The 25,305-nt window shown below is 43.4% G+C and overlaps 1 protein-coding gene and 1 long non-coding RNA gene across 2 annotated transcripts in view; one reads left to right on the top strand and one right to left on the bottom strand.

The window, feature by feature from the left end:
* The window catches only part of LOC138663547 (oocyte zinc finger protein XlCOF22-like), an 86,263-nt gene extending 86,034 nt beyond the window's left edge, over nt 1–229 (bottom strand). Inside the window, exons 1-2 of the mRNA XM_069749788.1 lie at nt 215–229; nt 48–129 (exon numbers count right to left, since the gene is read on the bottom strand). The gene's annotated coding sequence lies outside the window, so the exon portion shown is untranslated. The remainder of the gene's footprint in view (nt 1–47; nt 130–214) is intronic.
* The window catches only part of LOC138663552 (uncharacterized), a 50,210-nt gene that overhangs the window by 21,195 nt on the left and 3,710 nt on the right, over nt 1–25,305 (top strand). The window lies entirely within an intron of this gene.

The raw sequence follows: 25,305 nt of genomic DNA, 5'->3' as shown, positions 1-25,305 counted from the left end.
CACATATGATGAATGTATGTATTATATATAGTGAGGGGTTGACTCACCTGCTTGCAGAGGGAAACACAGGAATGCGTCTTGTGGAGGTTTACTAGAGCGCAGCATAAACCGTAGCAGGGTTCAACAATTCTGGCATAAGGGCAAAAAGAAAAAAACAAGGATGAAGTTCCATAGAGTCCTTTTTCCTGCAGCGTTTCAGGTAACACCCACATACCTCAGCTTCCCCTGGAGCCACCTTCTGGAGACTTTCCTCTCAAAGTCCAAACACACACACAGAAAAAAAAAACACAGTGGCTGAACATTTAGGGTATGTTTCCACGTGCAGTAAACGCTGCGTGTTTGATGCTGCATAGAGACGCAGCGTCAAACACGCAGCGTCCAGATGTTACAGCATAGTGGAGGGGATTGAATGAAATCCCGTCTCCACTATGCGTGGTAACACGCACGCAGCAGCCCTGCGACTCCGGAAATGCTGCGCGTCTTTTCAGATCACAGCATGTCCGTATATCTTGCGGCGACGCTGCATCGCCGCAAGATATAGCACAGGACCCTATGGTGGGGAGCGATGATGCCGGATGTGTGCTATGAACACATCCGGCATCATCGCGTCCCCAGAAGGGGGCGGGGCTTACCGCAGAGCGGCAAAGCCGCTCAGACTAAACCGCCGGCCATCCTGAAGGTGGACACGCAGCCTTAATTTCCCAGCCACACCCTTGTGTGGAGATATGGTGAGTAGTCTCCCGCCTATCTCTAACCTACCCACCTAAAAAATTATCATGGCTGATTAACTCTTTCAGCACATAGCATACTGGAGAGAAACATATGGGTTTTTAGATCACGGAAGACAGCAATCTTCGCAACACATAACTTCCCTCACATACAGTGTTGTGAATTCTGCTCTTGGGCTCCCTCCGGTGGTTATGAGTGGTAGTGCTGCGGTAGTTGGATCGCAGCATTTATCAGGTGTATCCATTTTTTGCAATCTGGGCTGGGCTATTTAAGTCCTGCTTTATCCTTTAGTCTCTCCTGGTCTGCTGTTTATTTCTTCAACGATAAGTTCTGGCCTTGTTTTTGCACCTGCTGTGGACCATATAGTTCTGTGCATTTTCATGTTTTGTTTTGTCCAGCTTTGTCTGTGCAGGATTTTTTGCAGCCAAGCTGTGTCTCTGGAGATGCAGATATACCCCCCATGTCTTTAGTTAGATGTGGTGATTTGTATTTTCTGTGGTGGATATTTTCTAGCGTTTTTATACTGACCGCATAGTACTCTGTTCTATTCTTTCTTTTTAGCTAGTATGGCCTCCTATGCTAAATTCTGATTTCATGTCTGCGTATGTTATTTCCCTCTCCTCTCACAGTCAACATTTGTGGGGGGCTATCTATCCTTTGGGGATTTTCTCTGAGGCAAGATAGGTTTCCTGTTTCTGTCTTTAGGGGAAGTTAGTTCTTAGGCTGTGTCGAGGGGTCTAGGGAGTGTTAGGTACCCCCCACGGCTACTTCTAGTTGCGCTGCTAGGTTCAGGGTTTGCGGTCAGTACAGGGACCACCTTATCCAGAGTCCGTCTCATGCTGCTCCTAGGCCACCAGATCATAACAATACAGTGCCAGTGTTGAGGGAGGATCTAAATTGATCCTTCACGGTTGACTCAGTGATTTCCAAATTAATCTACAGGGTGTTGCCGGCAACTGAAAATGACCAGACGGAGACGCGTGCCTCTGTGTGGGGGATCGAGCAGATTTCTGGGCCCCCGTTTATTGTGTTGCAGTTTTATCATATTAGCAAATTCTACTTCAGCCAATCAGCATAAGAACACGCTCACAGTTCTTAACCTATAAGAATGCAGAAAAACTTAACCCATAAAGATACAGGAAAAAAGGGAAACTACAGATATGGTCGTGTCTTTTTAGCATAAAAAACATATTAACAGATGTCTCAGTCTTGTATAGCGATACACCCCCGAATCTCTTATCTGGCTCGGCTCGAATTAGAACACTCAAGGTCTTTATACCAATTATGAACCATAGCATAGTTGAATAACAAAATGTTATCTTCGTGAGAAACAGGACAGAGTTACTTCATGGAATAACAGAATTTATCTTTAACCAACAAGAAAATGGAGTCAAAGCACAAAATGGAGAATCTTTCATAATTTGTTCCTTCACACCAGTGACCCTGTCACATATCCCCACCCCCTCTGCCCAAAGTCAGGGGTTTTGGCACCTTCACACACCAAATGGAATTGAGGAGAAAGCATCCACATTACCATGTAACTTGCCTTGCCTATTCGCCATGTAGAAGCTGACATCTTACAGGGCTAAGAAACACCTAGTCACCTGGGCATTCTTACACTTCTTTTCTCTTAATCATCTCAAATGGGCATAGTCTGACACTAGTTTGAACTTTTGGACTAGTTGGTTATATTTCAGTGTATCCACGGCCCACTTTACAGTTTAACTCTCCTTCTCAACAATCGCATGGTTTTTCTCACAAGAAGAAAGTTTCCGGCTCAGATACAGGATGGTATGCTCTTCCCCATTTATTTCCTGAGACAGCACGGCTTCTGAAGCATCCCTCTGGACCATGAATTCTTTGCTAATGTCCAGTGCGACCAGAATCGGTTGTTTGCACAAAGCCCGATTAAGCTCCTGAAATGCCACCTCTGTGTCAGTAGTCCATTTCACCATCGTCAACTTGGTGCCCTTAAAGAGATCCGTTAATGCACGGCAATTATGGTGAAACTTGGGATAAACCGCCGGTAATAACCCACAATTCCAAGAAATGGTTGTAGTCACTTCGCCTCGACCTTGTTTAACTGTGGCTTGTTTTTGCCTCTCCCGACGACGTAGCCTAAGAACTTGGCCTCTTCCTTCCTTATGGCACACTTTTTCGGATTTACAGTGAACCCAGGTTTTCTAAACACATCTAAGATCACCTGTACCTTTGGTAGATGCCTACTCCAGTCAGGGCTGAAGACCACAATGTCATCAAGGTAGGCTGCAGCATATGTCTTATCTGGAGCCAAGATTCAATCCATCGCCCTCTGAAAGGTAGCTGGGGCACCCTGCAGTCGTAAAGGGCATTCTGGTGTTCTGGAAACACCCATCAGGCATCGAGAAGGCCGTCTTCTCCTTGGTACTCTGAGACATGAGAATCTGCCAATAGCTGTTTGTCAGGTAGAGGGTTGTAATGTACCTCGCAGGTCCAAGGCTCTCAATGAGTTAGTTCACATAGGGCATCGGATATGGATCAAAACTGGACACCTCATTCAGTCTGCGGTAGTCATTACAAAACCGCCACTCAACATCGGCCTTCGGCACGAGGATGATGGGACTCAACCATCCACTTATTGACTACTCTATCCCACCAAGGTCTATCATTCTCTTAACCTCATTTGATATTATCTCCCAGCGTGCTTCATGAATTCTATAAAGCTCGAGGTTCACCCTAACATACTGCTCTTTTAACATGTCGTGTTCCACCACCTGTGTACGCCCTGGCAACTCTGAGAAAAGGTCTCTGCTGCAGCAGTTGCTTCTGGGACAGCATCACAGTCTTTTCAAGGAGATTCCAACGATTTACAATCTTGCCATGTTTTGAGCAAGTTCACATGATACACTTGGTGCAGCTTCCTTCGACCGGGCTGGTGTACCTTGCAATTCACCTCACCCAGCTTTTCCACCACATCGTATGGACCTTTCCACTTGGCTAGGAACGTGCTATCCACTGTGGGGATAAGAACTAGCACGCGATCCCCAGGCTGGGACTGCCTCAGCCTTGCTGATCGGTTATATACCCTTGCCTGTGCCTTCTGTGCCTGGAGAAGATACTCCTTCACAATTGGCATTACGTGAAGCATCCTTGTCATGATCCAGGTTAGGCTTTGCTTCTTGATTTTCTTTCCCTGGCCTTGTTATGGTGGGGTTAGCCTTTCCTGCCTCTCTTTCTTTCATGGGTGGCTATTTATTGGTGCCATTTCTGGTAGTATTTGTTAGTGATAGTTCCAGTCTCTGGCTTGAGCACTAGTGATCCTTCTGCCTCTGACTACCCGTATTTGTGCCTGACCCGTTCCCTATCCCTGACTCAGTGTGTGTTTGGTGGTTCCCTCAGTGTATTACTCGGCTTGAATTCTGAACTGTCTCTGTTACTACGTTTCCCATCTGGCTTTGACTTTTTGGCTCGAACCCCGGCTACGCCTTCTGTCTCACGTTTTGGATCCCGCGCTCCCGTCTGGTACTAATTTCTGGCTTGTCTTTGACCATGCGCATTGCTGTGACGTCTGGTACTTTGTCTTCCTGTTTGTTGCTGACCGGCCTGTCTGACTACTGTGTTGCCTCCAAGTGGTGCTTCGCGCCTTGCACTGTGGTGCTACATGGTGAGTGCTACCTGTTTCCCCTTACATGCGCCCCTGGTGGCTGTTGCGTGCAACTGCTTTGCCATTGCATTACATTATCACTGACCCTAGCATTTAAAGGGGATTTTGCATTTTTTTCCTTTCTCTGGTATGTATCCGCTCCATACTCTGGCGGACCAAGTGACAAACCTTACTCAGATGATGCAGGAGTTATCTCTGGAGCACAGAGCTTTGGTCACTTCCCAGAAGCAGGTGCAGAGGGAGATGGCAAAAACAGTTAAGATAGCCCAAGGGACTCCCTTTGTCAGTAAGTCTGTTGAGGTAACTGACGTGTCTCTGCACTCTCCTGAATCTTCGGTGAAACTCCCTGACACCTTCTCTGGCCAGAAGTTCCGCATGTTCAGGGAGGGTTGCAAACTACTATTTTCCCTTAGACCTCGATCTTCAGGGGATGAGAGTCAGTGGGTGGGGATAATTATATCTTTATTGAGGGAGGGTCCATAGTCTTGGGCTTTTACCTTACCCACGACAGCCCCTGAGGGAATGTCTGTGGACAGGTTCTTTGAGGCTCTGTGCCTCACCTATGATGAATCAGACTGGCAGAGGACACTATTATGGTTCTATCTCAAGGGAAGCTCTCTGCCCAATGGTACTGTTCGGAGTTTTGGCGATGGTCTCCAGAGGTGTCCTGGAATAACTCAGCACTCAGGTGTCAGCTCCAGAAGGGACTGTCTGATCATTTAAAGGACGCTCTGGCTCTCCATCCTCCTCCCAGATCTCTGGAAGAGGCCATGACTCAGGATGTTCGCATGGATCGGAGGTTACAGGAGAGAGGAATCATTTGGGAGGCATCGGGAGGCTTCTTTCCTTCCGGTTAAGCCGGAACCCTCACAACCTTCTGAGCTCATGGAAGTAGAGGCCATCACCATCAAGGCGAAGGAGAGGAGATGTCGATGAGAGGGTAAACTTTGTTTTTACTGCGGTGCCCCAGGACATTGGAAGAAGGACTGTCCCTCCTGTCCTCTTACTCCCAAGGTGTACGGAAGTGCCTAAGTCTGAGCAACTACCGAGGAGGTTTCCCACACTCACAGGTACCTTTTTCCTCATTCCTTATAGTACTGTTAAAAGTGGAACTTGGTGTTGAGAACTGTTTTAGTATTTCAGAGTACCTGAATGACTTTGAGGATGTGTTCTCTGAAAAAGAGGCTGAGATTTTTCCACCATACCACCCTTTTGATTGAACTGTTGACCTAATTCTCGATGCTAAATTGCCCAAGACCCATTTGTATAATCTTTCTGGTCCTGAGCGAGCCGCCATGAAAGAATACATCTCTGAGAGTCTCCGTAAAGGGCATATTCGCCCCTCGGTGTTTCCTGTGGCGGCTGGGTTCTTTTTTGTAAAAAAAAAAATGGTGGTTTGCATCCATGCCTCGATTTCCGAGAGTTAAATAAAATTATTGTGAGGAATACTTACCCCCTCCCACTTATCCATGATTTATATAGATTTATATAACCAATTGTCTAGGGCCAAGTGGTTTTCCAAATTGGATCTCCGAGGGGCATACAATCTTATCCGCATACAGGATATGGCTGAGTGGAAAACTGCATTCCTCACCTCCGAAGGGTTGTTTGAAAATTTGGTTATGCCTTTTGGTCTGACTAATTCGCCAGCAGTTTTTCAGAATTTTATCAACCATATCTTTTCTGACTTCCTTGGGTGCTTCATGGTAGTTTATCTAGATGATATTCTGGTTTACTCTGCAGAGAAGCAGGCCCACATAAATCATCTGCGTGCTGTTCTGTAATTACAGATCATAAGAATCTGGCGCACATCGAGTCTGCTAAAAGGATTGACACCGTTACAGGCGAGATGGTCACTTTTCTTCTCATGGTTTCGATTCTCTATTACCTTTCGACCCGGTTCTAGAAATGTTAAGGCCGATGCCTTGTCTCGTAGTCTGGACCTGATGTCACCTCCTGAACCTCCTTCCTCTATTCTTCAGCACGGTGTAGTGGTGGCTGGGGTATCTTCAATATTGGAGCGGGAGATTTGTGAGGCCCAATCTCTTGCCCCATCATCACTGATGGGTAATAAGCTCTTTGTGACCATTCAATTTCGTCTCAGGATACTCCAGGAGTTTCATGATTCAGCCCTGAGTGGGCATCCTGGAATCTTGGCTACCCGTAAAGCTGTCTCTAGGTTGTTTTGGTGGTCCTCATTAGCCTCGGATGAGGTGAAGTTTGTGTCGTACTGTGATCTATGTGTTTGTGCTAAGAACTCCCATAGCCGGCCAGCCAGGATATCGTTGCCATTGCCAATTCCTGATAGACCATGGACTCATCTGTCCATGGCTTTTATCACCAATCTTCCTCCTTCTAGTGGTAAAATGGTCATTTGGGTGGTGGTGGACACATTTAGCAAGCAGGTGCATTTTGTACATTTATCAGGTCTGCCTAATGCAGAGACATTAGCTAAATTGTTAATTGAACATGTGGTGCGGTTGCATGGTGTGCCTGTGAGTGTGGTTTCAGACAGGGGAGTGCAGTTTGTGTCCAAGTTTTGGAGGGCCTTTTGTAAAAGGTTGGGTATCTGACTTTTTCTTCAGCATATCACCCTGAGACTAATGGGCAGACAGAGAGGACCAATCAGTCCCGGGAACAAATCTTGCAATGTCTGACCACAGCTCGGCAGGACGATTGGGGTTCCTCTTTGCCTGTGGATGAATTTGTTTTTAATAATCGCATTAATCAGTCCACGGGCACCTCCCCTTTTCTCAGTAATTATGGGTTTCACTCACTCTCATTTTGGGGAATTTTCCCAACTGGATTCAGGGTGTCCTGGAGCTGATCTTGCTATTCATCTGTTGGGGAGGTGTGATAGGAGGTTCAGAGGAGCATTGGGGAGGCTCAGGGGAGGTATTGCCATGATCCGTTCCAGGGTTTAATCCTGTCTGCCCCTTTTTCCAGGTGGATCATGTCAAGGGTTAACTTTGCTCTGCCTCATTCTGGGTTCAGGTTTGCTATTTAGCTTCTATGCATCCTGTGGGAGGCATTTTAAATCACACAGGCCCATGTTATCCCCGTCCCCATGAACCAGATGGGATATATTACAAATATTACCCTGGATAGAGGAAAGGAAGATGTTCTACAAGACCAATATTTCTAATGATCCCCACGGCTGCTGGGGTAAGTGACGGAGTCAGCCACTTAGTACTTCGTCACAGCTCTTAACAGTATGGCTATCTTGAGAACATCAATTCTGTTAACAACATTGCAGACAAGGTGGCCCATGACCAGACAGGCTCTTCTGGCATTTGCCAGAATTGCCAGATGGCCAGTCCGGCCCTGGTGGGAGGTGTCAGCTATAGTTCTGCCTTCAGTGTGTGAACCTGAATCTGGTAGCCCTTGATTTGTCCTGCTGTGATCCCTGACTTGCCCCATGTCTGTTGACTTCTGTCTACCCTTTTCCCAGCGTTTCCCTGTTTTTCTGTTTGATTCTCTGGTTTCTGATTTGGCCTGTATTCGGACTCTCTTCTGGCTTCTGACTTTGTATTATCCGCTTCCAACCATTGCTGAACCTCCTGGCTTGCTCCTGACCACGTGCACTGCTGATCCCTTCGGTACTTCTGCCGCTGCTTTTTTTTTTTTGACTCGGCTTATCTGACCACTCTCTCGCCTCTTGGTGGCGCCGGTGCCGCTGCTGCTCTGTGGTGCAGCTCTGTGTATGCAGTCTCACATCAACAGCAAAATGGAGGAATTAGAATTAATGTTGTTGGAGCATAATTATGACATGGTGGGGATATCTGAAACATGGCTGGAAGAAAGCCATGACTGGGCTGTTAACTTGCAGGGCTATAGTCTGTTCAGAAATGACCGTACAGATAAGCGAGGGGGTGGGGTGTGTCTATATGTAAAATCGTCCTTAAAACCCATCCTGTGTGATAATATAGGTGAATCTAATGAAAATGTAGAGTCCCTGTGGGTGGAGATAAGGGGAGGGGGAAAAAATAATAAATTACTGATAGGGGTTAGTTATAAGTCTCCAAAAATAATGAATGCAACGGAGAATATTCTTGTAAAGCAAATAGATGAAGCTACGACTCAAGGAGAAGTCATTATTATGGGGAACTTCAACTACCCTGAAATAGATTGGGGAACAGAAACCTGCAGTTCCAGCAAAGGTAATTGGTTTTTGACAACTATGAGAGACAATTACCTTTCACAACTGGTTCAGGACCCAACAATAAGGGGGGCACTGCTAGACCTAATATTAACCAACAGTCCAGACCGCATAGCAAATGTAAGGGGTGGGGGTCACTTGGGGAATAGTGATCACAAAATAATAAGTTTTCATGTATCCTTTAATAAGATGTGTAGTAGAGGGGTTACAAGGACACTAAACTTCAGGAGGGCAAATTTCCAACGGATGAGAGAGGATCTTGGTGCATTTAACTGGGACGATATCCTGAGACATAAAAATACACAAAGAAAATGGGAGACATTTATTAGCATCCTGGATAGGACCTGTGCTCAGTATATACCGTATGGGAATAAACATACTAGAAATAGGAGGAAACCAATATGGCTAAATAGAGCTGTAAGGGGCGCAATAAGTGACAAAAATAAAGCATTTAGAGAATTAAAAGAAGTAAGTAGTGATGAGGCATTAAATAAATACAGAAAATTAAATAAATTCTGTAAAAAGCAAATCAAGGCAGCAAAGATTGAGACACAGAGACTCATTGCCAGAGAGAGTAAAAATAATCCCAAAATATTCTTTAACTACATAAATAGTAAGAAACTAAAAAATGATAGTGTTGGCCCCCTTAAAAATAGTCTGGGTGAAATGGTGGATGAGGATGAGGAAAAAGCCAATATGCTAAATGACTTTTTTTATCAGTATTTACACAAGAAAATCCCATGGCAGACAAAATGATCAGTGATAGCAAAAAAATCACCATTAAATGTCACCTGCTTAACCCAGCAGGAAGTACGGCGGAGTCTAAAAATCACTAAAATTGACAAATCTCCAGACCCAGATGGGATACACCCCCGAGTTCTGCAGGAATTAACTACAGTCATTGATAGACCATTATTTTTAATCTTTAACCCCTTCATGACCTTGGGATATTTCGTTTTTCTGTGTTCGTTTTTCACTCCCCTCCTTCCCAGAGCCATAACTTTTTTATTTTTCCGTCAATTTGGCCATGTGAGGGCTTATTTTTTGCGGGATGAGTTGTACTTTTGAACAACATCATTGGTTTTAGCATGTCATGTACTAGAAAACGGGAAAAAAATTCCAAGTGCGGTGAAATTGCAAAAAAAGTGCAGTCCCACACTTTTTTTTGTTTGGCTTTTTTGCTAGGTTCACTAAATGCTAAAACTGACCTGACATTATGATTCTCCAGGTCAGTACGAGTTCATAGACACCTAACATGACTAGGTTATTTTTTACCTAAGTGGTGAAAAAAATTTCCAAACTTTGCTAAAAAAAAAATAAAAAATTGCGCCATTTTCCGATACCTATAGCTTCTCCATTTTTCATGATCTGGGGTCAGGTGAGGGCTTATTTTTTTGCGTGCCGAGATGACGTTTTTAATGATAGCATTTTGGTGCAAATACGTTCTTTTGATCGCCCGTTATTGCATTTTAATGCAATGTCGTGGCGACCAAAAAAACGTAATTCTGGCGTTTCGAATTTTTTTTCTCGCTACACTGTTTTGCAATCAGGTTAATGCTTTTTTTAATTGATAGCTCGGGCGATTCTGAACGCGGCGATACCAAATATGTGTAGATTTGATTTTTTTTTTTTATTGATTTATTTTGATTGGGGCAAAAGGGGGGTGATTTAAACTTTTATATTTTTTTTATTTTTTTCACATTTTTTTTTAACTTTTTTTTTTTACTTTTGCCATGCTTCAATAGCCTCCATGGGAGGCTAGAAGCAGGCACAGCACGATTGGCTCTGCTACATAGCAGCGATCTGCTGTTCGCTGCTATGTAGCAGAAAATCAGGTGTGCTGTGAGCGCCGACCACAGGGTGGCGCTCACAGCTACCGGCGATCAGTAATCATAGAGGTCTCAAGGACCTCTATGGCTACAATGTACAAGCATCGCCGACCCCCGATCATGTGACGGGGGTCGGCGATGCCATCATTTCCGGCCGCCCGGCCGGATGCGGTAGTTAAATGCCGCTGTCTGCGTTTGACAGCGGCATTTAACTAGTTAATAGGCGCGGGCGGATCGCGATTCTGCCCGCGCCTATTACAGGCACATGTCAGCTGTTCAAAACAGCTGACATGTCCCGGCTTTGATGCGGGCTCACCGCCGGAGCCCGCATCAAAGCGGGGCTTCTGACCTCGGACGTACTATCCCGTCCGAGGTCAGAAAGGGGTTAAAGACTCCGTAACAACAGGGTCTGTGCCACAGGACTGGCGTATAGCAAATGTGGTGCCAATATTCAAAAAGGGGACAAAAACTGAACTCGGTAATTATAGGCCAGTAAGCTTAACCTCTACTGTGGGTAAAATCCTGGAGGGCATTCTAAGGGATGCTATACTGGAGTATCTGAAGAGGAATAACCTTATGACCCAGTATCAGCACAGGTTTACTAGGGACCGTTCCTGTCAGACTAATCTGATCAGCTTCTATGAAGAGGTAAGTTCCGGACTGGACCAAGGGAACCCAGTGAATGTAGAGTATATGGACTTTTCAAAAGCTTTTGATACGGTGCCACACAAAAGGTTGAAATGAGAATAATGGGGATAGGCGAAAATATGTGTAAGTGGGTTAAGAGCTGGCTCAGGGATAGGAAACAAAGGGTGGTTATTAATGGAGCACACTCGGACTGGGTCGCGGTTAGCAGTGGGGTACCACAGGGGTCAGTATTGGGCCCTCTTCTTTTTAACATATTTATTAATGACTTTGTAGGGGGCATACAGAGTAGAATTTCAATATTTGCAGATGACACTAAACTCTGCAGGGTAATCAATACAGAGGAGGACAATTTTATATTACAGGAGGATTTATGTAAACTAGAAGCTTGGGCTGATAAATGGCAAATGAGCTTTAGTGGGGATAAATGTAAGGTCATGCACTTGGGTAGAAGTAATAAGATGTATAACTATGTGCTTAATTCTAAAACCGTCAATGAAAAAGACCTGGGTGTATGGGTGGATGACAAACTCACATTTAGTGGTCAGTGTCAGACAGCTGCTGCAGAGGCAAATAAAATAATGGGATGCATTAAAAGAGGCATAGATGCTCATGAGGAGAACATAATTTTACCTCTATACAAGTCACTAGCTCGACCACACTTAGAATACTGTGCACAGTTCTGGTCTCCGGTGTATAAGAAAGACATAGCTGAACTAGAGCGGGTGCATAGAAGAGCGACCAAGGTTATTAGAGGACTGGGGGGTCTGCAATACCAAGATAGATTATTACACTTGGGGCTATTTAGTTTGGAAAAACGAAGACTAAGGGGTGATCTTATGTTAATATATAAATATATGAGGGGACAGTACAAAGACCTTTCTGATGATCTTTTTAATCATAGACCTAAGACGGGGACAAGGGGGCATCCTCTACGTCTGGAGGAAAGAAGGTTTAGGCATAATAACAGACGCGGATTCTTTACTGTAAGAGCAGTGAGACTATGGAACTCTCAGCTGTATGATGTTGTAATGAGTGATTCATTACTAAAATTTAAGAGCGGACTGGATGCCTTTCTTGAAAAGTATAATGTTACAGGTTATATATACTAGACTCCTTGATAGGGTGATGATCCAGGGAACTTGTCTGATTGCCGTATGTGGAGTCGGGAAGGAATTTTTTCCCGCAAAGTGGAGCTTACTATTTGCCACATGGGTTTTTTTGCCTTCCTCTGGATCAACATGTTAGGGCATGTGAGGTTAGGCTATGGGTTGAACTAGATGGACTTAACGTTTTCCTTCAACCTTAAGGGTATGTGCCGATGTTGCGGATTTGCCTCTGGAATTTTTTGTGCGGATTCTGCATCTCTTGGCAGAAAACGCAGATGCGTTTTTGATGCGTTTTTGCGAGTTTTATGTGTTTTTTTTAATGCATTTTTGCATGCGTTTTTGAAAGCTAAATAAAGATGTATTATTGAGCCAAAAAAAATTTGTGATGTCATTTCTTGTCCAACCTCCTCTTTTATATTTCCATTACACACACAGATAGATAGATAATAGATAGATATAAATATAGATAGACAGATAGATCTATAGATATATGAATAGATAGATCTATGTATCTATCTATAGATGTATGTATGGATAGATATACAGTACAGACCAAAAGTTTGGACACACCTTCTCATTTAAAGATTTTTCTGTATTTTCATGACTATGAAAATTGTACATTCACACTGAAGGCATCAAAACTATGAATTAACACATGTGGAATTATATACTTAACAAAAAAGTGTGAAACAACTGAAAATATGTCTTATATTCTAGGTTCTTCAAAGTGGCCACCTTTTGCTTTGATGACTGCTTTGCACACTCTTGGCATTCTCTTGATAAGCTTCTAGAGGTAGTCACCGGGAATGGTCTTCCAACAATCTTGAAGGAGTTCCCAGAGATGCTTAGCACTTGTTGGCCCTTTTGCACTCTGTGGTGTAGCTCACCCCAAACCATCTCGATTGGGTTCAGGTCTGGTGACTGTGGAGGCCAGGTCATCTGGCATAGCACCCTATCACTCTCCTTCTTGGTCAAATAGGCCTTACACAGCCTGGAGGTTAAGTATAACTTTTTTGTTAAGTATATAATTCCACATGTGCTAATTCATAGTTTTGATGCCTTCAGTGTGAATGTACAATTTTCATAGTCATGAAAATACAGAAAAATCTTTAAATGAGAAGCTGTGTCCAAACTTTTGGTCTGTACTGTATCTATGGATAGATGTAGATAGATATATGGATAGTTAGGCTACTTTCTGTTAGGCGTCGCATTCCTGCCGCTGCACAGGGGGAATCTCGAGCCATGTCCACTGTGGTCTCCCATTCTTCTCCAAACGCAGTGGAGCCTGCTCAGCGGAGACGTCGGTCCCAGCGCCTGGCTAAGACAGATACTGCACGTTTGGTTACTGCTGCCCTTCCAGGTCCAGCCATTATAACCAGTACTGTTCGCCGGCAAGCAGGCGCTCCTGAGACTAAGTCTTGCTTTTCTCCTCCTGAGCATGCCCAAGGGAAGACCTCTCATTGGAGGTCGGGGGTCACACACTCAGGTCCTGTAGCAGCTCCTATTGGTCCACTAGGAAGGTCCTGAACTGCTACAGCTATAAAAGGTTTGCATGGCCGCATGGCCATGCGCTAGTATCATTTGTGTTTGGCAGTTCCCAGTGGATACTCTGCCACACTGTATATAAGTGGTGTGAGTCTGTTTAGCCTTGGGACTGTACACTCAGGCAGCTAGCGTCAGTGGAGGCAATTAGCCTTGGCTTAGCATCTGGTTCCTTCATGTGTGTGGTTAGCACAGAAGAGTTCCAGAGCAAGCACAACTTCTAGTTAGGGTTTTAATTCCTGTGTACAGCGTGACTCTGAGGCAATAGAACTCGCTTTCATTTCACACGGGGTGAAGTTTAACCCATGTGTGAGCTCAGTGTGCATCCGCCATTACTTGCAGCAGGTATCTTTGCACGGTGGACCCTGGCCTGCGAACGCACCTCGTATCTATCACCCTATTACTTGGTGTGTTCCGCTAGCCATAACACTTTCACACATCAGTTTTTTTCCATCAGGCAGGATCCGGCAAATTTTTAAAAAAACAGATCCATTGCAAATAGTGAAAAACTGATGCAACTGATCCGTTTTTGCCAAGAGAGAGAGAACGGAAAATGTGCATGATTTGAATGGAAAAATGCATGAAAAACCGGATTCGGAGGCCGGATTTATCATTTCACATCTCAGTTTCATACGTTTTTCACTGGATCAGTTTCTGGGCATTTTTTCGCTGGACAGAAAAAACATTCATCTGTAAGTTTTCTCCATCCGCCGGAAACAGCTTTTTTTACGGATCCGGAAAAAACCGTATGAAATGTGAGGCCATTAGGCGCAATCCGGCTCTATAAGAAAAAAACGGATCTGTTTTTTTCAAAACTCGCCGGATTGTGCCTGACGGCAAAAACCTGATGTGTGAAAGTAGCCAGATCGATATATGGATAGATATATCTATGTATCTATAGATATAACTATCTATCTATAAAGATATCTATAGATATATCCATAGATGGATAGATATATCCAAATATCCATAGTTAGATATATCTATAGATATCCATCTATAGATATATAGATTTATCCATAGATATATAATAGCAAGACTGATGTTGATTAATGAACATGTTTAACCCCTTAATCCCATACGACATACTATCGAGGTGACAGAGCGATAGTTGCCTCCTGGAGCTCAGATTTTGCTACAATAGTTTTCAGACTCCATATACAAAGTCCCCCAGTACTAGAGAACAGAATCCCCCCTAAAGTGACCTCATTTTATAAATTATACCCCTGTCAAACATGTGGACGCTAACTGCGGTTTAGGAACACTGGGGCTCAGACGGGAGGGAGGCACTTGGATTTCGGAGTGCAGCATTTGCTGAATTTCTTTTGGCTAGTGAGGAGCCATTTAACTTTTCCAGAACCTTTGTACTACCAGCAATAATCTAATAATAATAATCTTTATTTTTATATAGCACTAAGATATTCCCCAGCACTTTAGTTGGCTCACATTATCATCGCTGTCCCCATTGGGACTCACAATCTAAATTCCCTATCAGTATGTCTTTGGAATGTGGGAGGAAACCGGAGTACCCGGAGGAAACCCACGCAAACACGGGGAGAACATACAAACTCATTGCAGATGTTGTCCTTGGTGGGATTTGAACCCAGGACTCCAGCGCTGCAATACTGCAGTGCTAACCACTGAGCCAACATGCTACCAGTAACATGGAAGTTCCCTATATTTCCATTAACAGATGATAGACCTGAGTGAGGATTTGCTTTTTCGTGGATTAACTTGAAGCTTTTATTGGGAACATTTTACATAACATTTGGGACAACATTTTTTACATAACGTTTGGGATCACATTTATCCGGCACTGTACGCTGAGCACTTACTTTGGGGTTTCTATCTAAATCTCCAAATGATATGTTTCAGATGAAACCCCCAGAGGGACCCATTCACTATAATGAGGCAGCAGAGTTACTCTGGACTCAATCTGGCCTCTGTTCAGTGATATCCTTCCCAAAAGTGCACAAAACTGTGTTCGACAGCAGTTTTATGCAAGCCTAAAAGTCAAACATCACCGGACCACAGGTTCTATGATGTCCACAGTGCCTCCATCTGCCTCATTATAGGGAATCTTCTGCCAGAGGTTCTGTCTGAATCATGTATTTCAGATATTTACATGGAAATCCCGGTACAAGCGCTCAGCGCAGTGCGCAGGATAAATGTGAGCCGAGCCATACTGCGATCGTTGCTAGGCAAAATGAACAAATCCACAGTAAGTGAAGAATTGGTTTTATTTCTTTTTTACGCTGTTCCTCCTGCAGTATAAGTAATTACACAAATTTATTCTTCAGTGCCAGATTTATATATTTCTTTACACTTTTGTACAATGAAAACTTTTAGAGAAAAAAAATGTTATTTTTGCATCGCTTTATTCTATGAGCTATAACTTTTTTATTTTTCCGATGATGGAGCTTTATATTTTTTGCAGGACCATTTTTATTTACAAGCATCTTTTTGATCGCGTTTTGTTCCCATTTTTTCCAGCGGTATGATGTTAAACCATTGTTTGCTACTTTTTTTGTATTTTTGTTTACTGAAAAAGGTTAATTAATGTGACACTTTCAAACCAAAAGTGTACTTTTTTGTTTATTTATTTTTACTTAAAAATGTGTATTTATTAGTGTCAGCACTATTATTATTACTACTTTGTAATTTTTTTTTTCATATTTTTAATTTTTTTTTTGCGTAGTTCAGCCATAATGTACTGCATTGCATCAGCTTCTGACACCATACTGTGGGCATGGTCTTAGAAGTTTTCTGTAGATTGGTGACCGGGAGTCGGCATGATGACCCCGGGTCACCATGGCAACGATCGGTGTTAGGGCTTGTTTCCACTTGCGATAAACACGTCCGTGTCTCGCATGTGGAAACGAAGCTCTGGTGCCGACACTCCAGAGCGGAGCGTGCAGCCGCATAGCAACACATGGAGCCGCACGCTCCGCTCCAGAGTTGGGGCACCAGAGCTTCGTTTCCACATGCGAGACACGGACGTGTTCCTCGCAAGTGAAAACAAGCCCTTAGAGAAAGGCCTGAACTTTGTCCCAAGCAGAGACTTTGATCTCTTCCAAACAATTCAGTACATTAATAAGTCACTAGACTCCTTAACATTCAATTGCATTCTACCTCTTGCCCTCCAGTATCAGATATGGCAGCTTTTTAAGAGCAGAACATGATTTTAACACTAATTTCTCTACAGGATCATATGAACCGTACCGACATGGTACATTCTAAAGACGTTACGGTCACAACAAAATACTCAAATTATTACCTGATTCAGTCTAAGGTTTCATCATTGGATCTTTTTCAATCATTAGTAGAAAGAGACCTAAAGTTACTCCATGAACATATCAAATCATCTCATCGCCACAGAATTATGACCGACACCGAATTTACACCTATTGGTGAATTACAAGAAAATCCAAATCTCACAATCTGGCAGTCTGATAAAGGCGGATCTATTGTTGTTATTGACACCTCATTGTACAGTAAACTAGCTAACAATATTCCTAAAAGAGCCTTCTACATATAGGCAACTTACATCAGATCCTATCCTGCCATACAAATGCACAATGTCCCATATTTTAGATGAAGGTGTTAGATTAGGAATACTCAATAATAAACTTTGTTCATGGCTACTACCAAATCATCCCATTTTTCATGGGATCCCCAAAACACAAAAGGGGTCTTTCCTCCTCCCATGCTCCCCATTATCTCCGGCATCGGATCATTAAATGAAAAACTAAGTCAATAGATAGACGAACATCTTCAGCCCTTGATGACCAGAATTTCTGGCTATCTGAAAGATACTTCTGCAGTACTACAAGTTTTTGACCAATTTAAATGGAATGGCAATTTAGATTCCTAACATGTGATGTTGTTATTCCACCACTCTTCATCATTCAGTCATTACATCCATTTGGTACTATTTAGATAAATAGAGTGATTATTCCATTAATTTAACCCCTTAAGCCCCAAGGGTGGTTTGCACGTTAATGACCGGGCTAATTTTTACAATTCTGACCACTGTCCCTTTATGAGGTTATAACTCTGGAACGCTTCAACGGATCTTGGCGATTCTGACACTGTTTTCTTGAGACAAATTGTACTTCATGATAGTGGTAAAATTTCTTCAATATAACTTTTGTGAAAAAAAACGGAAATTTGGCAAAAAATTTTGAAAATTTCGCAATTTTCAAACTTTGAATTTTTATGCCCTTAAATCACAGAGATATGTCATGTAAAATAATTAATAAGTGACATTTCCCACATGTCTACTTTACATCAGCACAATTTTGGAACCACCTTTTTTTTGTTAGGGAGTTATAAGGGTTAAAAGTTGACCAGCAATTTGTAATTTTTACAACACCAATATTTTTTAGGGACCACATCACATTTGAAGTCATTTTGAGGGGTCTATATTATAGAAAATAACCAAGTGTGACACCATTCTAAAAACTGCACCCCTCAAGGTGCTCAAAACCACATTCAAGAAGTTTATTAACCCTTCAGGTGTTTCACAGGAATTTTTGGAATGTTTTTAAAAAAATTAACGTTTAACTTTTTTTCACAAAAAATTTACTTCACCTCCAATTTGTTTTATTCTACCAAGGGTAACAGGAGAAAATGAACCTCTAAAGTTATTGTACAATTTGTCCTGAGTACAACGATACCTTATATGTGGGGGTAAACCACTGTTTGGGTGCATGGCAGAGCTTGGAAGGGAAGGAGCGCCGTTTGACTTTTCAATGCAAAATTGACTGGAATTGAGATGGGACCCCATGTTGCGTTTGGAGAGCCCCTGATGTGCCTAAACATTGAAACCCACCACAAGTGACACTCCTCAAGGTGCTCAAAACCACATTCAAGAAGTTTATTAACCCTTCAGGTGTTTAACAGGAATTTTTGGAATGTTTTAAAAAAACTGAACATTTAACTTTTTTTCACAAAAAATTTACTTCAGCTCCAATTTCTTTTATTTTCCCAAGGGTAAGAGAAGAAATTGGACACCAAAAGTTGTTGTGCCATTTGTTCTGAGTATGCCGATACCCCACATATGGGGGTAAACCACTGTTTGGGCACACGGCAGAGCTCGGAAGGGAAGGAGCTCGGTTTGACTTTTCAATGAAAAATTGACTGGAATTGAGATGGGACCCCATGTTGCGTTTGGAGAGCCCCTGATGTGCCTAAACATTGAAACCCCCCACAAGTGACACGATTTTGGAAAGTAGGCCCCCTAAGGAACTTATCTAGATGTGTGGTGAGCACTTTAACCCACCAAGTGCTTCACAGAAGTTTATAATGCAGAGCCGTATAAATAAAATATATTTTTTTACAAATATGATCTTTTCGCCCCCAATTTTTTTATTTTCCCACGGGTAAGAGAAGAAATTGGACCCCAAAAGTTGTTGTGCCATTTGTTCTGAGTACGCCAATACCCCAAATGTGGGGGTAAACCACTGTTTGGGCGCATGGCAGAGCTCGGAAGGGAAGGAGCGCCATTTGACTTTTCAATGCAAAATTGACTGGAATTGAGATGGGACACCATGTCACGTTTGGAGAGCCCCTGATGGGCCTAAACATTGAAACCCCCACAAGTGACACCATTTTGGAAAGTAGACCCCCTAATGAACTTATCTAGATGTGTTTTGACAGCTTTGAACCCCAAAGTGTTTCACTACAGTTTATAATGCAGAGCCATGAAAAATATATTTTTTTTTTCACAAAAATTATTTTTTAGCCCCCAGTTTTGTGTTTTCCCAAGTGTAACAGGAGAAATTCGACCCCAAAAGTTGTTATCCAATTTGTCCTGAGTACGCTGATACCCCATATGTGGGGGGAACCACCATTTGTGCGCATGGCAGAGCGACCCGGTAGGTGATCGCCTCTCGTTGTCTGGGGACTAAGCCGGACGCCTATAGCAGCAAGGGGGTGAAGTCCCCACCGTTAAGTGAGGAAAATCCCCCAAGGCCGACGAACCGGGTACCCCAGGCACCTTAGACCAGACCAAGTACAGCAACCATTAAGCCACTGCACTTGATCTTAGCCATTCAGCCGAGAAACGATGCCTGAAATGCTTTGCCTCTTCGGCCGCACCAAGGCCTGCAACCGACACCCATTGTGAAGAGATAGCAAAAAATTGCCGCAGGGAACACATTTCCAGAAACTTTGTGTGTGTTCAAGGAGTGCACAATGTGTTTTGCATAATCTGCATAACTCCGCCTATTTTAAGCCACCTTCCATCCCTTATTGTTCAGAGTGCAAAGATGCAAATTGCCTCTTCTGAGAAAAAGAGGACTTAAACTCTATAGCGCCACCTGTTGGAAGTAGCGATCCTACAAGTCACAATCAACTCTTTAACGAGTCGTGTAATAGGACTTAGGGTTAAAGCCAAATCAGTATCTCTATTCACAGACACGGTGTTTCGGGCTGTTGGCCCTCGTCAGTGCGAAGCATGAGAACTAAGTTGGCTAGGTGAGAGGCTCTGGACTGGGGGTCTAAGGGGTAACGTTTCTCCCAATTATGGAGAGTGACATACCAGCTCGGGCTTGTCAAGGTAAGGAGGCTTATTCAAGAAACAGGCAGAGCGAGAGAGAGGGAAATTCAAAAAACAGACAGGCGATCAGCAGTTGTCTTCCCAGCTCTCCTGAAGCTGGGCACAGACCCCCCCTACCATGTGGTCTGCTGCCGCTCCAGCAGCAGACTGAAGACGGCGCAATTTTACACTGCCTTACATAGGCCAAGAGCCCATTGTGACACGTGAGAGTTTCGGAGTCAATGGAGAAAGGCCCCATTGTGACAGCAGCAGCAGCAGCACGTGAAGGTTCCGTGCACAGATTCTATCTACTGCAGGCAGCGCACCTGATTGGTCAAAAGCATTAGAAGACTACTCACACACACAGGTGTAGAGATGGACAAGGCAAGCATATTCAAGATCGGCACAGACCCCATTTTTCCCAAAAGAATTCATGCATGCGGGCGGTCAGAAATGTGGTCTGTATGGCCGAACTCCTCATTGGATACTTCAGTGTTTACATTGAAGTCCTCTTTTTCTCAGAAGAGGCAATTTGCATCTTTGCACTCTGAACAATAAGGGATGGAGGCTGGCTTAAAATAGGCGGAGTCATGCAGATTATGCAAAACACGTTGTGCACTCCTTGAACACACACAAAGTTTCTGGAAATGTGTTCCCTGCAGCAATTCTTTTGCCAACTCTCCACAATGGGTGTCGGTTGCAGGCTTTGGTGTGGCCGAAGAGGCAAAGCATTTCAGGCATCCGCTTCCCGGCCTGAAATGGCTTAGATCAATCAGGTTTACCTGTGCAATCTGGTCGGGTTAGGTGCCCTCGGTACCCTCTCTCTTGGCCTGGGGGGATCGTTCCTCTTCGGAGGAACTTCACCCCCCTGCTGCTATTGGGAGAGAGGATTAGTCAGTGGGCAACGAGAAGGGATCCCCTAAAGGTTTATGCCTTTTCTTACAGTCGGTGTGGTTTACCTTGTGAAGGATGCCGGCTTTGCTATCCTATGCATCGGGGGAATCCCGGATGAAGAATACCGTGAGGATTGAAGTCAGTGAAAGTGCTCGGAGGGAGAAGAACCTGTCTTTCATCTGCCATAAGATCTTGCTTGGAGTCTTGGAGTTTGAGAGGAGTGACATCTTCTGTTTCCAGGACAATGAATTTAAAGGAACCTACACCATCACCTTTAAGACCCAGGGATGCTGTCAACAACTGGTGCAAAAGGTAAATGAGAACTCTTACATGGATGAGCTTGATGACCTAACCTTTTGTCTCCTATTTGCCTATGATGAAATCCCTGTGGTGGTTCACTTCCCCAACCCTTATGTGGACGTAGATGACATCGCCACCTACTTAAAGCGGTACTGTGATGAGCTATGATACCAAGGAGAAGTGATGAACGGAGTTGGTTTCTGGTGTGGGAAAAGGAGGTTCTTAGTTTGCCTGAAAAAGAGACCCCAATGGTTTCGGAGGAATGTTACACCCCCCATCAACTTTCGTTATTGGTAAGAGCAGGGGGTATTTGTTCTATCCTGGAATGCCAATGTCATGCAGGAACTGTGGAAAGATGGGACATACGCAGGCATCCTGCAAGGACAGAAAGGTGGACCGCTGCAATAATTGTAGTAATTATGGGCACCAAATGAAGGACTGTCCTTTAGGCAGGAGATGCAATCTCTGCGGTGATAATGGACATGTGTTCCGGAACTGCCCCAATAGAGCAAAGACTTATGCAGAGGCTGCTGGGTCCTCTGTGGGGGCTGGGAGAGCCCAAGAACCCAGTACCTCCTCTCATGGTTTGCCTATCCATCTTTTAGCCCCTTCTGATGAGCGGGCTGTGGAGTCGGAGGTTCGGGAGTCGAGGCCAAGGGGTCCTGCCGCTCTTGCAGCGGAGGCCAAAACCCCTGGCCATGTTCATGAGTCTGTTGGGTTGGAGCAGGGTGCCCCCAGTATGTTGGTGCTGGGGGGCCCGGCTGCGAAGGCCCCAGACATTCCTCGGGAGTCGAGCCAGCAGAACGCAGTGTGTTTTTTTCCAGGTGATGTCATGGAGGAGAGAGGTCACGTCGCAGTGGCCGAAGAGGATTGTTTCAGTGACCTGCTTGAGCCTAGCGGGAAGAAGATTCGGGCAGAGGATATCCCAGAGGTCAATCCAGAGTCGCCTGATGTCACCTTGGAAGAAGGAGAGATATGGTTGAGAAAGACGGGGTACCCAGTCTCATCCTCGGACCCTTGTAACATTTCTTTTGACTCCCCGTCACCTGGAAACCTGGAGGAGGTTGTGGGTCAAAATTCAGAAGACGATATGATTACGGATGTTACTTTCCCAACGTGATTTGCATGCCATCTATAAGATGTGTCTCACTAAACGTGAGGTCTTTAAAGAGTCCTGTCCGCAGGGCTGCTCTTTTTCAGTATTTGGAGACAGTAGATTTTGATGTATGTCTATTGCAGGAGTGTGGCCTACAGCATGCACTACGATATGAGGAGTTAAAAAAGGACTGGAAGTTGGGCCCGTCAGTATGGTCTGGCTCAAATATTCACAAAGCTGCTGGAGTAGGTTTGCTCTGTCGTGGTAACAATATTGTAATTTCTTCTGTTACGGAGATTGAGCCAGGCAGGGCAATATTAGTTCATGCACACATAAATGGCTTCAACTTCCGTATAATTAATGTGTATGCGTCTCCTTATAAGCAGGAGCGTATCTGTATAAAGGAGATAATTACCTGCCTTGATGGAGAGTCTACTATAGAAGGGATGAAAAAAGTGGCAACTGATTTTTACCAACTTCCTTTTTAGTGAGAAAAGCATAGATCTTTCTTTTTTACGTGATGCTCTTAATATTTTAGATGTCAAACTTAGTCAGTCAGATCAGGACTTTTTAGCTCGGGATTTTAGCCTAGAAGAACTTTTTAGTGTTTTTAAGAGTTTTTCAAAGGGCAAAGCCCCAGGTGCGGATGGTCTTCCTGTAGAATTTTATCTGACTTTCTGGGATATTTTAAAAGATGATCTTTTAGAAATTTTTAAAGAAGTGTTTGTGTGTGAACAGTTGCCGAAGGGATGGAGGAGGGGGATAGTGTCCTTGATTTTTAAGAAAAAAGGGACCCGTGAGGACCTCGCAAATTGGAGGCGTATAACCCTACTTAATATGGACTATAAGGTGTTTGCTAAAATTATTGCATGCCGGCCTAAAACAGTAATTGACAAGTTAATACAACCTGAACAAGTGTGTAGTGTGCCAGGAAGGAGTATTACTGAAGTTTTAAATGTTATTAGAGACACAATATGGTATTCTAAAGACCGTGGTCAAAATGTAGCCCTGTTGGCGCTGGACTTTGAGAAGGCGTTTGACAGGGTATCACATAAGTATCTTTTTAGTGTTTTAAAGAAGATGGCGATCCCAGATTTTATTGTGTCTCGTATTATGGTTTTATACAAGAATTCTTTTAGTCAAGTCTCTGAATGGTTTTTTAACAGGTGAGATATCGCTGGAATCCGGAGTGAAGCAAGGGTGCCCGCTCTCCCCAATCCTGTTTATTTGTGCAATGGAGCCTTTATTATGCCAGATCAGGAAAGATAAAGTAATTCGAGGGGGCCATGTTCCCGGTGGAGGAGGGGCTCAAATTAAAGTCTTTGGATACATGGATGATGTCACCGCCACCTGCACGGACCCTGCTTCTCTCCGGAGGGTGGTGAGGTGTACCAGTTTTTTTAGTCAGGCCTCGGGTTTTAAGTTAAATTTTAATAAAACAGAGTGTTTGACAATCGGTACTTGGGATGTTGTTGACCTACCAGCGGTCAAAATGAAACAGGATAATGTAAAGATTTTAGGTATCACTTTTAATAAAGAAAATGATGGGAGGGAAAGTTGGGAGGAGGTACAAGGAAAAATGGTGAAGAAATTATCTTTCTGGAACTTGCGGAGTTTGTCAATCGAAGGGAAAGTTTTAATTATCAAGTCCATTTTATTACCAATGATGTTATATGTTGCAATGGTGTACCCTCCCTCTGATTTAATGCTTAGAAAACTGACCCGTTGTATTTTTATGTTTATTTGGGGCTCAAAGATGGAGAAATTAAAGCGCACAGAAATGTATAAGAGACATCAAAATGGTGGCAAAGATGTCCCAGATTTGACCAGGTTTTTGTACATAAATTTCTTCCGTTTCTGTTTTAAGCTTTTTAATTCAAATAGTGTTTTTAGTCAGTTTTTAAAGTATACTTGTGGTTATGTTTTTAAGAGATGGCTTCGGCCATCTCTATCCTCGCCTGTTTTATTACGCCCACCTAAGCACCATAGTATTTTAGAGAAAGTATGCAGGAAATATGATTTAACAAACTTGGACTCGGACCTTTTAAAAGATCTCAGGAGATTAATGACTCATCTAAGGAGAGAAGACGGAGTGTCGGAGGTAATCAACTTCTCATGGAACAGATCTAAGCGCGTGTGGAGAAACGTGTATGGGAAATTTCTTGCAAATGTGCATAAAGATCTTGCCTGGATGTCCGTACACCAGTGCCTCCCTACTAGAGACTTCCAGCACCGAAGGGGCCTGGTGGCACGAGCAAAATGTCCAAGGGACTCATGTGCGAGCAGTGAGACTGTGCTACACCTGTTCTGGGACTGCTGCTACGCTCAAGAACTGTGGAAAATATTAGGGGTGCTTTTAAAATGGGTGTGTGGGTTGAGAGATTTTAATCACGAGTATGTTTTATATGGACTTTTTAATTGCCCCACCTTGCATCAAAACAAGATATGTTGGTGCATAATAAATTGTGCAAAGAGTGCTTTATAGAAGGTCAGAAACATTTTATTTTTTAAACGTGATTTTATTTCCATAAATGACTGTATCAGAATAATTTTTAGTGAAATGTATATTTATTATTAAAAAGATATCAAAGATGTGGGTAGACAGGAGGCAAATAAGAGATGGAATTTTTATATGTGGAACACTATTTTGTACTGAATGATTTGTTCTTTCTGGAATGGTTTTTATACTCGCTGTAAATAATGTTATGTCATGTTCTTTGTATATGACTTAATAAATATCATGTTGAAACCTTATCTGTTCTTGTCAGTTTAATACATAGGTGAAAGCAAGGCCAAGGCACCCAAAATGTTGCAAATG

Source organism: Ranitomeya imitator, chromosome 2 (assembly GCF_032444005.1).
Source record: "Ranitomeya imitator isolate aRanImi1 chromosome 2, aRanImi1.pri, whole genome shotgun sequence".
Taxonomy (NCBI): Eukaryota; Metazoa; Chordata; class Amphibia; order Anura; family Dendrobatidae; genus Ranitomeya; species Ranitomeya imitator.
This window is presented reverse-complemented; position numbering and strand designations above follow the sequence as displayed.